This window comes from Xyrauchen texanus, chromosome 29 (assembly GCF_025860055.1).
Source record: "Xyrauchen texanus isolate HMW12.3.18 chromosome 29, RBS_HiC_50CHRs, whole genome shotgun sequence".
Classification (NCBI taxonomy): Eukaryota; Metazoa; Chordata; class Actinopteri; order Cypriniformes; family Catostomidae; genus Xyrauchen; species Xyrauchen texanus.
The window spans coordinates 36,910,215-36,925,619 of NC_068304.1; the positions used below are offsets into that span (position 1 = coordinate 36,910,215).

General features: G+C 40.1%; 1 pseudogene; it reads left to right on the forward strand.

Moving 5' to 3' along the window:
• The window catches only part of LOC127623067 (cholinesterase-like), a 36,055-nt pseudogene extending 24,819 nt beyond the window's left edge, over nt 1–11,236 (forward strand).
• The last annotated feature ends 4,169 nt before the right edge of the window (nt 11,237–15,405 follow it).

Consider the following 15,405-nt stretch of genomic DNA (forward strand, 5'->3'; position numbering starts at 1 on the left):
TGACTTTTTAGATAGATTGCTTCATATATTATCTTCGATAATTGGCCAAAATAAACAAGATCACTGTGAAGTAATGTGCTTATGGGGGGACTATGTGAAGTAGGAGGTCAAAGTGTTGTTATCTTGAGGCTTATTGATCAAAAGACCCTCCACAGAGCTTAGATAGGAGTTTAGAGCAGGAGTTGCCTTGATAGAAAGGCTTCCCTCTCACCAGGTCCATTTCTTTCTCTCACATGATTTAATCTGTACCATAAGGTCCAGCGATCTTTGTGAACTTCTGAACTAGCTTTGTAGTCGCCAAACACCATCTTTTGGTGTCTGTAAATGAGTGATTGTACTTCTGATTCCCATGGCTTTGTACAGTCACCTTGACTAAAGGCACTGCTAAAAATGAATTAACCCACCACTCTAAAGGGAGTGAACCCTTTAATTTAAAAGCAAGTTTTTTCAACTCAGTGTGCTTTAAATGGCAAAATTAAAGACTTACTACCTATTTCTCAGTTGTGTCGCTAAAGTAATTAGCTCTCATTTAAAAAAAAGCAATGGGTGTGGTTTGAATGGATGTTTTCACAGGCATTGTTTGTTTCCAGAGTATGGTGGAATTGTTCAAAATTGTTATTTTGTTCATAATAGCATTGGTGGGGATGCTGCTTTGAAACTGCAGACTGCCAAACTTTAAATTGCTCATAATTTACTTAAATTACAATAGCTTCCCTTTTGAAAAAGTAGTTTACTACTCTTCAAGCTACTTTCAAAAAGTTGCTAGTAACATTGAAGCTATTTAATTGGGCTATATATTTGTAAATATATAACTATGGGATTATTTAATTTAATCGGCACTCCTCAACAGTACAAAACAGATAATATATTCATGGAAATTTGCATAAGTTTTCCTAAAAGGTTATTAAGACAAGAAAAATTGTGCTCTGCTGACTCACTCAAGAAGTTTTTGCCAGTTTTTATGTTCTGATCTATATGAATAACCAGAGATGGTGTGATCGGAGTGAGTCAGATTGTAGATATGTGCTATATCTTATTCCTGTTAGGCAGCCCATTGAGAGTGCCCCCTGGGGGGGGCGCGTAGTGGAGGGATAGTGGGAGAGTCACAGTTGCAGGTATGACGTGATGCACTATTAATACTACAGGCAGACGTCATTGCCACGACACTCTGGCCTTTTCATAGGAGTTTCCGTTATTAAAAACATTACAAATGTCCCCTGTCTGTGCATGATGTGTACATGTGGGTGGATTTTTGCCGGTTTCCTCAGCTCATGCGGATCTGATATAGATTTAGAAGGAAAACATATATCGACTTATGGAATCGTGCCCAGTTTGTTTTTAAAACCATCTGGAAAAAAATAAATACAATTCGGCTTGAGATCTATGTTATAGTCTGTGTTTTGTAAAATCTCTCATCAGAATTTAGTTACTAAAATGTGACAAAATGTGTCCCCAAAGCTATAATAGCTTTTAAGATATTGTTTTAGACTACAGTTTAGGCACATCTGCATTTATAAAATCTAGCCATCTTGCAATCCTCCAGAATTGACTACAAACTCACATTCGGGTCTTGCTCCATTTTGGTTTTGAATGCCACTTTTCACCATCCAGTCAATTCCAGATAGACTAAATTATGGCACCATATCACTGAATATCCAATTTCACTGGGAAATATGTAACATTAGGTAAGGAAAATAGGTTGTGAAAGCCAAATTTTCAGATTGGTCTTCTGAATAGTGTTGGTACCAACCCTAAAAACTCCAACAGATGTCCCCAAACGCAATACTGTCATTGAGAGCTGCTTCAGAGAATTCTGACAACTCATTCCAAATGTTTGATTTCTTTCAGACAAGAAACCTGTGTGTGTGTGTGTGATAGATAAGACAAAGATTTGTCTTGTCTGAAGGCTTGGGTCCAAGGGGACAAGCTGAAAAAGGCAAGGAGAGCAAGGACGTGCACAGACATTTTGGGGGGCAGAAGCTCAAGTGGAAAAAAAGGGCACTTCTCATATTTTTTTTTTTTTTTAACAAAACACTAAATATATTAACACAACTCTGACTTCCTTGCCAATTTATTGTAATTCCCACACTCAAGCAATTGTTTCATTCTCAACAGATTTCTACAAAATAATCATTTCACAGAGACCATGGTCTTCTTCAGTATTCACTAGGTTTATCACAAGAGCAGGCAACAGCAAAGGAAACTATGCTAGTATACTAGTTTCAAGTTTATATTTAGAATAAATTACTTCACCAAGGAGAGGGACATAGTTTCACTAATAATTTGTTTATTTTGCACAAGGCAATAAATCGTTTGAATTATTTTGGTGTTATTGGAATACACCATATGCTTTATGGGTGATATGCTTTAGTTATTTTGTTTATCCTATTCACCTGTAGTGCCTTGTCAAATATATGCAAATTAGCGCATTTGAAGTAGTTAATGCCTAATTTTCATATCAATGTGGTGATTGTGATGTTGTTACCGGTAGTGTCTCCATTAAATACAGTATATTAGCATGTAGTATGGCTATGATATATTGCCTTAGCTGAACTTTATCTAACTTATAACATTATCTAGTAGAAAATGAGTCATGCATGTTAGCAAGTTAACTAAATGTGTCTTTTGGCTAATTAGTTGTAAATTGGAGACACTGGTAGCTTAGTTTTTTGTTCATCACCACTCACCTCCACACAAGCCAAGAAAAACACAACAGGAGCTGGGAGGGGCTGCAGCCTGCCTGTCTGTGTGTCTGTTGTGCCGATGTGTGCTGCACTGTTGCTCGGAGACATGGAGGGAAAGAGAGAGAGAGAAAGATAGAGAGAGAGGGAGGGCATCAGAACTCGACAAAGTCTCATCTTCCGATCTGATATTTCGATTTTTTATTCAAGACATATATTTTTTTGACAGGGAAGCTGTGCACAAACAGGAATATATATATTCATTTATAGAAATAAAAAAAAATACCCCAGACAAAAGGGCACTTTCTCTCGAGGAAGAAAAAGGGCAGGTGCTCAAGCCTCCTTTGATGTCTATGTGTGCACGTGACTGAAGGAGAGAGTCTTATCTTCTCATTTCAACCTACTCAGACCAGAGATTCACTGTTTAGTTTTTTCCATTGTCGGGCAAATAAAGTGCTGTGAGTCTTTATGGATCTCTTGACATTAAGCATGCCATTAACATGAACCTAATGCTGATGTTATGATGCTTCTATCTGATGGAGAAAGCCATCTTTAGTTCATTCTCTGATATAGCTCCCACAAGTTATCTCTTCCTTTTTTGGTGGTTTGACTTTTGTTCCAGCATGGTGGCTCAGTGGGTCACAGCTAGAAGTTCCGTTCAAGTCCTGGCTCAACTGGGCCTTTCAGTATGGAGTTTGAATGTTCTCACCATGTGCATGTGGGTTTCCTATGGATGCTCTGGTTTCCCCCAGAGTCCAAAAAGACATTCAGGTTAATTGGAGACCCTAAATTGATTGTGGCTGTGAATAAGAGTGTGAATATAAATGGTCTGCACTTATATAGCGTTTTTTAACCTTAGTGCATCAAAGTGCTTTACATTGTGACTCATTCACCCATTCACACACACGCTCACAAACCAATGATGGCAGAGCTGCCATGGAACGCGCTAACCTGCCATTGGGAGCAACTAGGGGTTCATTGTCTTGCCCAAAGACACTTCGGCATGTGGAGTCATGTGGGCCATGAATCGAACCGCTAACCCTGCGATTAGTGGCCAACTCACTGTACCACCTGAGCCACAGCCCCCCACATGATGTGACATAGAATGTGTATTTCTGTGTGTGTTGCCCTGTGATGGACTTGCCACCTGTCCAGGGTGTTTCTTTGCATTTGCCTGAGACAGCTGGGATAGGCTCCAGCACCACCCATGACCCTGCATATGACAAGCGGCTAAAGAAGATGGATGGATGGACCTTTGTTCCCTCTTTATACCTCTTTCAAGGATGTGACATAACTAAAAAAAATACATACCCGGATCTTTTTACCCTTTTGATGGTATTATATATTGTTATTATTGTATTTACTCCACAAAAATGTATTTACTTTCCACAAAAAAGTATTACATTAAAAATAATATCAAATATAAAAATTACATTAAATACAAATAATTTAATAACCAAAAGTTCAGCTTATGGGTTTAAAATGTCATGATGTAAATGATGCCAGAATTTTTATTTTTGGGTGGACTATTCTTTTAAGGAAAGCAGTTCTTCTCGATAACATAGAAGCTCAGTGTTTTGGGTCAGTCTGTCTGGTGCAGGCAAGTCATGATAATCAAGTGGGATTTACCCACTATCACAACAAGCAATCAGGGTGTCTAATTTTAGAAATAGATTTCTTTTTTCCAAACATGGAGCTGAGTAATCTGGAAAAAGAGAAGGGTTGACATGGTTGTCGGGTGTCTCATCATACTGAATGAGTCAGAGAGAACATTTTGATTGTCTGAGCTTTACTAGCCATCTGGTGTTAGCTGAAACTGCAATGTCATTAATAGCTTTCTGAATATTGAATGTACCTGCACTTGCCTCAGTTGAGCAGCAGTGTAATGTTATAATATGTTGGTTTGTCACAGGGGATATCCAACATTTAGAGCAAGATTACTTAAATTACATTTTATATAGAGTTGGGAAACGGGCTGTGCGATATATGGAATATTCAGGATACATTAGTCATGATTTTGTATCTGATATAAAATTAACCAACATTGTGAACAGCAGTTTTTATTTGGACCTTATGTTTACTAAGGACTGCATCATTATACTACTTTCACATTTATTCCTTTCTCATGAGTATGAGAACATTCAAATTATGGCCGTTAATATTTTTTTTTCTTTTTTTTGAGTGATGGGGCAGTTTTGGGGTGTGCACAGACTTCCAATCTGCCAGAATATAACATATTTCTTTAATAAACCAACATTGCATCTGTACTTCAGAGGACATATATCATGAGCGAGGACATATATGATCGGATTTTGTTTTTGCGATTTCACTGGAAAGGAGTGTGGACTGCTGACAATTAGAGTGAAATTCCTGTGCTGGACTGCCACTTATTATAACACACATGGAAACTTCTGATTCAAAAATGAAGATGCTACCTTTGTATTAGAAATGCATTGACAAAAGCTATTTCAGAAATGTGGTGGTGACAAAATTATCCAAAACAAAAAGTTGTGGGGACATGTTCTACCCATCAATGACGGCTAATGTTAAGACCGAGATGTTTAAATAGTTTCTCTGATTTAAACTTCAATAGCAAAAGTGGCAGAAGACTTGGTTAGTTTGATTCATTTACCCAAATCAATTCAAAGTGTCAATTTTAATGAACTGACTTAATGATTTGCATTATCTATCAAAAATGTCTGTCGAAGTCCTGATTTGTAGGCAAATATTGAGGTTTATATAATTCATATTATATTGTATTGTTTATATTAGTGCACATAATTTAATATGATTACATATCAAGATCATGAGTCATGATATGTAGCTGAGTTGTGGAATCCCAACAGCAGGATTAGTGAAGATTGCCTGTATCTCAATGTATGGACTCCCTCGATTAACCTGCATAACCTAGCCAAGCCCTTAGCTCCAGTTATGGTGTGGATCTACGGTTGAGGTTTCAGGTACTGCCTCCCTGGATATTTGTGATGGGCGTTTCCTCAGCCAGTCGCAAAAGGTGGTGGTGGTATCTATGAACTACAGGGTAGGACCATAGGGATTCCTGTCTCTACCTGAAAGCAAGAGCTTAAGGTGCAATGCTGGTCTTTTCAACCAACAGTTCACTCTCAGCTGGGTGGCAAAGAAAATTTCTTCATATGGGGGTGACCTATCCTCCGTAACCTTGTTTGGTGAGAGTGCTGGAGCTGGCTCTGTAGGACTCCATTTGCTTTCAAAGGGTAGCCATGGCATATTTGCATGTGCAATTCTCCAGAGTGGCAGTCCTAATGCTCTGTGGGTGGCCGTGGAGTTAGCTTAGGCCTGGAACCATACCCTGACTCTGGTTCAGCTTCTGAACTGTCCACTTGGACCTACTGAAGTGGAGGCCTGCTTAAGGGCAGTTGAACCTGAGAAGTTAGTCTCAGATTTGGCATCCATAACCAAAGTCTTATCAACCAAGACCAGTTCCTCAAGGGTGTATCCTTGAGCCTCCCTGGTTTCAGTGATATAGCCAGATAGGCTGCTAGATTCCAGTACACAGATTGGACAGATGAGCAAAGCAAGCAAAACAACAGAGATTCCTAATTGATGGGCGACCGCTATTTCTTGTGCTCCTTAATGGATTTTGTCCAAAGGTATGTTAAGCATGGGGTAGTGTGCTAGCTTCACTCTAGCTTCAACCCCTGGCCAATGGATGGGGGTAATGCACGGGAATGAGATCGTTTGTTTTTGGAATACCTCTGAACAAGTCCTTTGGATTTTCTGAGAAGGAGGAGATCACGAGCACTGGAGCATCTTTGCTAGAGTTGGTTAAGTTTAAATCTTTTCAGTGTTTAAAGGAAAAGAACATTTATAAAAATATTTTTTTTTATTTAAAATATTAATTTTCTATATGACAACATCCATGGCCAGGGGGCAAATTTGCCACCATTATACTACCAAAAATCAGCCTATTCAAAAAATCCAACAATGCAAGGAAACCGTGTTTACATAAGATTTGAAAATGTCGGTTTATTCTCTGCATTTGACATCAAAATGTGAACATACAAGCATACAACACTTGCATACACTGGATAAGACGGTAGGAACACCAGTAAACGTGTCTACATGCAGAGTATGTGTAAAAATGCTTAAAAATGGCTTTTACACGACCTTACAAGTTGTTGGCTTGTTAAGTATAATCTTAAGGTTTTGCTATTAAACAAGCTCATTGATGCCAAATAACATTGGCTCTTGCCTGACTCCTTACCAAATGTTCTGCAGCTTAAATTCTGGCCTGTACACTATTACACTCACCTAAAGGATTATTAGGAACACCATACTAATACTGTGTTTGACCCCCTTTCGCCTTCAGAACTGCCTTAATTCTACGTGGCATTGATTCAACAAGGTGCTAAAAGCATTCTTTAGAAATGTTGGCCCATATTGATAGGATAGCATCTTACAGTTGATGGAGATTTGTGGGATGCACATCCAGGGCACGAAGCTCCCATTCCACCACATCCCAAAGATGCTCTATTGGGTTGAGATCTGGTGACTGTGGGGGCCATTTTAGTACAGTGAACTCATTGTCATGTTCAAGAAACCAATTTGAAATTATTCGAGCTTTGTGACATGGTGCATTATCCTGCTGGAAGTAGCCATCAGAGGATGGGTACATGGTGGCCATAAAGGGATGGACATGGTCAGAAACAATGCTCAGGTAGGCCGTGGCATTTAAACAATGCCCAATTGGCACTAAGGGGCCTAAAGTGTGCCAAGAAAACATCCCCCACACCATTACACCACCACCACCAGCCTGCACAGTGGTAACAAGGCATGATGGATCCATGTTCTCATTCTGTTTACGCCAAATTCTGACTCTACCATCTGAATGTCTCAACAGAAATCGAGACTCATCAGACCAGGCAACATTTTTCCAGTCTTCAACTGTCCAATTTTGGTGAGCTCTTGCAAATTGTAGCCTCTTTTTCCTATTTGTAGTGGAGATGAGTGGTACCCGGTGGGGTCTTCTGCTGTTGTAGCCCATCCGCCTCAAGGTTGTGAGTGTTGTGGCTTCACAAATGCTTTGCTGCATACCTCGGTTGTAACGAGTGGTTATTTCAGGCAAAGTTGCTCTTCTATCAGCTTGAATCAGTCGGCCCATTCTCCTCTGACCTCTAGCATCAACAAGGCATTTTCGCCCACAGGACTGCCGCATACTGGATGTTTTTCCCTTTTCACACCATTCTTTGTAAACCCTAGAAATGGTTGTTCGTGAAAATCCCAGTAACTGAGCAGATTGTGAAATACTCAGACCGGCCCGTCTGGCACCAACAACCATGCCACGCTCAAAATTGCTTAAATCACCTTTCTTTCCCATTCTGACATTCAGTTTGGAGTTCAGGAGATTGTCTTGACCAGGACCACACCCTTAAATGCATTGAAGCAACTGCCATGTGATTGGTTGATCAGATAATTGCATTAATGAGAAATTGAACAGGTGTTCCTAATAATCCTTTAGGTGAGTGTATATGGCTTGAGAAATGTAAAGTGCATCTTAAATTTTTCAGGGGAACTTTTCCTTTAATACACAGAATATCATGCCTATAATTGTGTTACAAGATAATTTATATTTGTTGATATATATTTATGCAAATCATTGAGGGAATTGTTTGTATTTATGTCTAAATGAGGAGTATAAATCAGTACAGGTTGCTTTGAGAAGGAAAGGTTTAATCCTTAATATCTTGATGAGACAGTCTATAATATGCTCACACTATTTCAGTGGAAGTGATAAAATAAATCTTGTTGTTGCTTGCAGGCTAGTGTTGATTAGCATCCTCCATTTGTTTGGCATAAATTATGGGAAGGCACCAATAGCCTTTATTGTGGCTGTGAGCAAGCTTAGTTTCTTTCAATTAACACTTTATACACTCTTCACGCTGCAGGCGAACGGCCTGCACTATATGCTATTTCATCAAAGAACATGACCAGGAAACAATATTACAATGGAACATGACATTTATTGCTCTCTTATATTTTGAAAGAGTGAAATTCTGTAAATGGTGTGCTGTGAAGTCTTCACTAGGATTGTGCATTGAGGTTCAAGTACTCATATTTTAAAGCAATGTTTTTTTTTAATGGTGGTTTGTGACCATTTCTTTTCACAATTTGTTTGACTACTGTTTGGGACAACAAGGAAAAATGTATGGTAAATACAAGTAATAAACTTCAGCTTACAATATGTTGTGAAGACTTACATCACTTGGATTGTGAATTGAGATTCAAGGTCACCTATATTAAAGAAGTGGTTCTCAAACGATGGGTCGTGCAATCTTTTCGAATATTGTCTTGGACAACAAGGAAAAACAATGCTAAATGCAAGTAATACAATTCAACTATATAGCTGTGCAAAGTTAGGATAGCAAAAAAAAATATGGTGAGAAAACACTTATTATTATTTATTGTTTATTATAATAGATTATTATTTAAATGGCATATTATTTATTGGTGACTTCAAAAGTTTTGCATCTTATCAAACTCAACTGTATTTTGAGGTTAAAGAAAATACTAACCAGGCTCTAATAAATGTGGGTTTGCTTGCATTTGTTTTGCATAGTAAATGACTGGCATAATAAATTATTTGATAGGCTAAATAATATATATATATATATATATATATATATATATATATATATATATATATATATATATTTTTTTTTTTCATTTTAATTTACTTTTGTAAATCTTCAATAAACAATATTGCTAATGTGTTGGATCTCAAATGTATTGTATAATCTTGTTCAGAAAAAGAAACAAAAAACAGTTGAGAACCACAGTTTATAGGACTGCTAGTTGTTATTTACAAGAGCATGTAAACGTTGTAGCTATTGAGTCATTTCATTGATTTTCTTCATAAGGCTGGGTTGTTTTGGGACAGTATTGTATTGATTCATTCTGCTCCATACATAAACTGACCTTTAAGTTGAATTTATTGCTTTATTTCATTGCTTGATGTTACAGTGTCAAGGAAGCAGATTGGCTGCGGTTCACGTCGGAAAATCAGCATTATGTTACACTCAACACTAGCCCATCACAAACACTCTGTATGTTTAGAGCCCAGCAGTGCAAGTTCTGGGACAGCTTCCTGCCAAAACTGCAGTATGTTACAGGTGACACTCACCACACACAAAAAAAAGCAAGTCATAACACATTTACTTCTACCTGTCTCTCCAACCTTGCCTGGACAGCACAGGTATCTTCTCCGAGTCCAGGAGTCGGCATCCTATGGCGCACACATGCCAGCATTAGTATGTCCTACGCCGTTGCCAGTGATAATCACTGGCATTGCAGTTCTGCACCTGCATTCTAATCTACATCTTGATGAAATCATTCCTCATCCCGCAGCATGTTTGTGTGAGCTGAATGGGAGGCTAAACAAAAAGTTTAAATGTGACAAAACTGCAGTATACTCAACAGACTCGTGCAGCGAATGCAAGCCATTTTCGCAACACGAGACGGCAGCGTTCCATATGGTATGCCATGAGTCTCAGAATAACGCGATAGTTTCAATGCATCTACATCTAAAACTGTGTATTTTGAGGCATTCTAAATAAACATAAAGCCGTAAAATATGCAGTAGTAATTGCAAAAGGCTTAAAAACATGCACAAAATAGTTAAAAAGCCATAATGGACAGTGTTTAGTGTTTTGTGAAAAGCATAGTTTTTTATGGTGTTTGGCCTCCTGCCTCAATCAGTTTTTAATTTTTTTATCTTGCATACTTCTGCCGTTAGATCTAATAATACCACTTATTGTGATATTTTCATTTTCGCAAAGCTCTACGTTCACACTGCAGTTTTCAAGCGTTTTACAAAAGTTGCTCATCCACACTGAAACGCATGAAAAGGCTTAATTCCCCCTTACTGCGTATGCGAAAAATCAGCATTGCATTTACAGTCTGAAATGCAATTGTCCTTGTGTTCCATTGCCGGACACCAATTCAGTGTAAACTTCCCATCACTTTTGAAGGAATGCAATGTGAATGTTGTAAAAAGTAAAATATATCTTTAACAATGCTGTTGTGAATATCAGGCACAACAGCACCGCTATAACATGGACAACGCATCTTGGGCGCATCCATGACCCTGTCGCCGGTTCACCGGTTGTCCTTCCTTAGACCACTTTTGGTAGGTACTAACCACTGCATACTGGAAACATCTCACAAGACCTGCTGTTTTGGAGATGCACTGATCCTGTCATCTAGCCATCACAATTTGTCCCTTGTCAAAGTCGCTCTTTTTCCTTCTTCCAACACCTAAATTTCAAGAACTTACTGTTCACTTGCTGCCTAATATATCCCACCCCTTGACAGGTGCCATTGTAACGAGATAATACATTTGTGGAGTGGGACATGTGTCTGTCATTTGGGAGAGAGGAAGCAGTAAGGGCCATCACCTGATGATTATTGATGCTTAACACCTGTGTCTCATTACAGTGATGATGGAGACGGTCTTGAAAAGGCTGCGGAGGACGCTGGAGGGACAGAGAGAGACAGAAACAATGAAGCTGAAGTTGTGAAGCTAAGATTATGAAGCATGCTTGGTAATGAAGCTGAAGTGTATCTTGTTTTGAAGCTAAAGTGCACACACTGTTGTGGAGCTGAAACAAGAAAGACTGTGTTTGTTAGACTGAAAATGCATTAAAGCTTGATTTACCTGGACTACCACCTCCAACCACCAAGCCCTCCTCGAGCAAGAATGGCATTTCCAGGAGCTGCTCCAAGCCCAAGCCGAGGATCGGCAGGCCTTGTGGAGCTGGTTAGCTCCAGGCAATTCCTCTACCATGGCCCTAGAAGCAGCGACAAAGCCACAGCTGCCACGATCTCACCGCCTCTGGCTTGCCACGAACTCATTGGGCCCTTTCCGGGGAGGAAAGCAGCAACTACCAGCTGCGGACCGCCTGGACTACGTCAAGCTGAAAATCGCTGTCCTGCAACGGGTTGGCTGTAGCCCTGAAAAACACCATCTGCGATTCTGCTCCCTCACCTTGAGGGACGCTGGCTGCTCATTCACTTTTGCACTGCAGCTTCGTGATGCCTGCCAAAGATGGATGCTGGCTGAGGCACCGTGTGGCATGGAGGATCTTATCGATCTGATGGTGCTGGAGCAGCTAACCATTAGCCTGCCCCGAGGAAAACAGCGGAATGTGTCCTGTGCCATTGACGCATGTCGGTGGATGACACCGTCCAGCTGGCCGAAGCCCACATGGCGGCCTACCTGGAAGCCAAGAGCAGTCCAGCTATCTCTCTCACCCTCTCTCTCTTGCTTTTCCTCCTCCTCCTCTTGCTCCTCCCTCTCACCCTATCCTCCACCCAAACTGGAGCCCAGCCTTTGCAGGCTGCACTATGTAGCCAGGAAGCCTGGGCTGTTCTGTCAGAGTTGCGGGGAGCCTGGTCGTATCCAAGACTGGCGTGAGGTGGAGACGATGAGTCAGGTCCCCAACACGCCACAGTCTGCCCCAGGTCAAGCAGGGACTTACAGGATTCCAGTACATACTAAACCCTGGTGGATTCGGGCTGTAATCAAACCTCGAGCCACCACGGCTTGGTTCATGATGGGGCTTTGGGTACAAAACACAAGGTGATGATGAGGTGTGTGCACGGAGGTGTTCACAGATATCCGGTAGTGACTACCTTCATTCAATTTCGGGGGGTAAAGCATAGAGTGGAGGCCGCGATTAATTCCAACCTCACCCATCCACCGATTCTGGGGACAAATTGGCCAGGTTAATAAAAGCATTGTATGTGGATGGGTCCTGTGAACAGAAATTTCAGTGTGTGATGTGTGACGCATTGGGGAGGCGGAGCCAGGGCCGTCCACATCTACTCAGCACTAGAATGACACAGGAGGGGAATCCACCACCATTCTCACTCTTAGGGATTTCACTCTAGAGCAGTCACATCACAAAACCCTTAGACATGCCTTTGACCAAGTTAAAGTAATCGATAGCCAGTAGCTCCAGCTGGATGTCGCCCTCACATATCCATACTTTTCAATTATTAGGGACCATTGTATCGAGTGATGCAGGACACTCAAACCCATGAAAATACAACCCATTTCTTAGTCCCAAGGAGTCATCGGGAAACACTTTTCTAGGCGGCTCACCACAATCCTATGGTGGGTCACTTAGGACAAGAATGAACACTGCACCGTCTAATGGCCCACTTTAATTGGCCGGGCATTCATGGGGATGAATGCCCATCTACAAAATGTTATTCAATGTTGTGGCTGATCAGTGTAAATATCAAAACTCAAGTATTGAGCCCCAAAAAGTATAAATCAAGTCACACTTAATAATGTATGTCTTTCAGATAACAAAACAAACAAGCAAAACTATTTTCACAAAAGTTACTAGATAGTTAGATCATTAGATAGCTAGATATAAATAGCCTTTTGCCAGCTAGATATCTAGATAAGCAGCAATCAACTAGCTAGCTATCTAGATAAATAGCAATCTGCTAGCTAGCTAGGTAATTGTTAGTCCATCTATCTAGCAAGCTATAACTATTTAGCTATCTAATTAGCTATTTGTCTATTTGATAATAGGATAGCTCAACAGCAAAATAATTAAAAATATATTATGAATATACACTCACCTAAAGGATTATTAGGAACACCATACTAATACTGTGTTTGACCCCCTTTCGCCTTCAGAACTGCCTTAATTCTACGTGGCATTGATTCAACAAGGTGCTGAAAGCATTCTTTAGAAATGTTGACCCATATTGATAGGATAGCATCTTACAGTTGATGGAGATTTGTGGGATGCACATCCAGGGCACGAAGCTCCCGTTCCACCACATCCCAAAGATGCTCTATTGGGTTGAGATCTGGTGACTGTGGGGGCCATTTTAGTACAGTGAACTCATTGTCATTTTCAAGAAACCAATTTGAAATTATTCGAGCTTTGTGACATGGTGCATTATCCTGCTGGAAGTAGCCATCAGAGGATGGGTACATGGTGGCCATAAAGGGATGGACATGGTCAGAAACAATGCTCAGGTAGGCCGTGGCATTTAAAAGATGCCCAATTGGCACTAAGGGGCCTAAAGTGTGCCAAGAAAACATCCCCCACACCATTACACCACCACCACCAGCCTGCACAGTGGTAACAAGGCATGATGGATCCATGTTCTCATTCTGTTTACGCCAAATTCTGACTCTACCATCTGAATGTCTCAACAGAAATCGAGACTCATCAGACCAGGCAACATTTTTCCAGTCTTCAACTGTCCAATTTTGGTGAGCTCTTGCAAATTGTAGCCTCTTTTTCCTATTTGTAGTGGAGATGAGTGGTACCCGGTGGGGTCTTCTGCTGTTGTAGCCCATCCGCCTCAAGGTTGTGCGTGTTGTGGCTTCACAAATGCTTTGCTGCATACCTCGGTTGTAACGAGTGGTTATTTCAGGCAAAGTTGCTCTTCTATCAGCTTGAATCAGTCGGCCCATTCTCCTCTGACCTCTAGCATCAACAAGGCATTTTTGCCCATAGGACTGCCGCATACTGGATGTTTTTCCCTTTTCACACCATTCTTTGTAAACCCTAGAAATGGTTGTGCGTGAAAATCCCAGTAACTGAGCAGATTTTGAAATACTCAGACCGGCCCGTCTGGCACCAGCAACCATGCCACACTCAAAATTGCTTAAATCACCTTTCTTTCCCATTCTGACATTCAGTTTGGAGTTCAGGAGATTGTCTTGACCAGGACCACACCCCTAAATGCATTGAAGCAACTGTCATGTGATTGGTTGATTAGATAATTGCATTAATGAGAAATTGAACAGGTGTTCCTAATAATCCTTTAGGTGAGTGTAGATGCCCATTGTATATGACCATTGTTGGAGAAATTTCAACATTCAGAGTTCAAGCAAAAATTTGCAAACCTCTTGTGCTTGATAATGCTGTGCCATTCTCATCAACCTCCTGTGAGAAGTTTGACATCATTGTGAGGTGTCTTAAAAGTGTTTTTTTTCCAGGCCTGTGCAATTTACATTGTCATTCTGCTAGGTAGTTTGAAACATGATTAAGTTGGTGAAAGTAGTTTGGTATGCTACTCAGAAAAGGAACATCTCACCCAAAAAAGTTGTTCCAAATCAATCAAAAAGTAGAATTTTTGGTAGGAGAATGTTAAAAATGTCTCAAAAAGGGCTCTTTTATATACAATGAAAACTAAGCCATACAATAGTTTTGTGTGAGTCAGAGACCGAATGTTAATTACTTTTTACTTTTTTTGGAGCTTGACAGATGTGTTCTGGATGGAAAAAAGCTGCAGATTAAATAATGTTTTGGGGGGTAAACTAGTCCTTAAACATTATCTATAATTATCTTTTTTTTTTTCAAGAATGCCACAATTTTTTCTTATACAGTGTAGACTGAACTACCATCACAAATAACAGCCTAACAGCCATCAGTGAATATTTCCAACATGCTTTTGAGTTTCCGATAAATTATTACTGTATACAGGCCATAACCTTGAGCAAAGCTTTGAATATTTAATTGAGGTTAGGGTTTTGTCTATGGAAATTGGATATACAGCTTCATGGTGAAAACATATTTATGTACAGTATATTATTTTTTTATTAGGCCTGTTTCCACGGCAATGTACACATGCACCACTACACAAACTCAAATGGTAATATGGGGTCTCTCCCCCTCTCTCTCTCTCTCTCACTCTCTCAATTCAGTTCAGT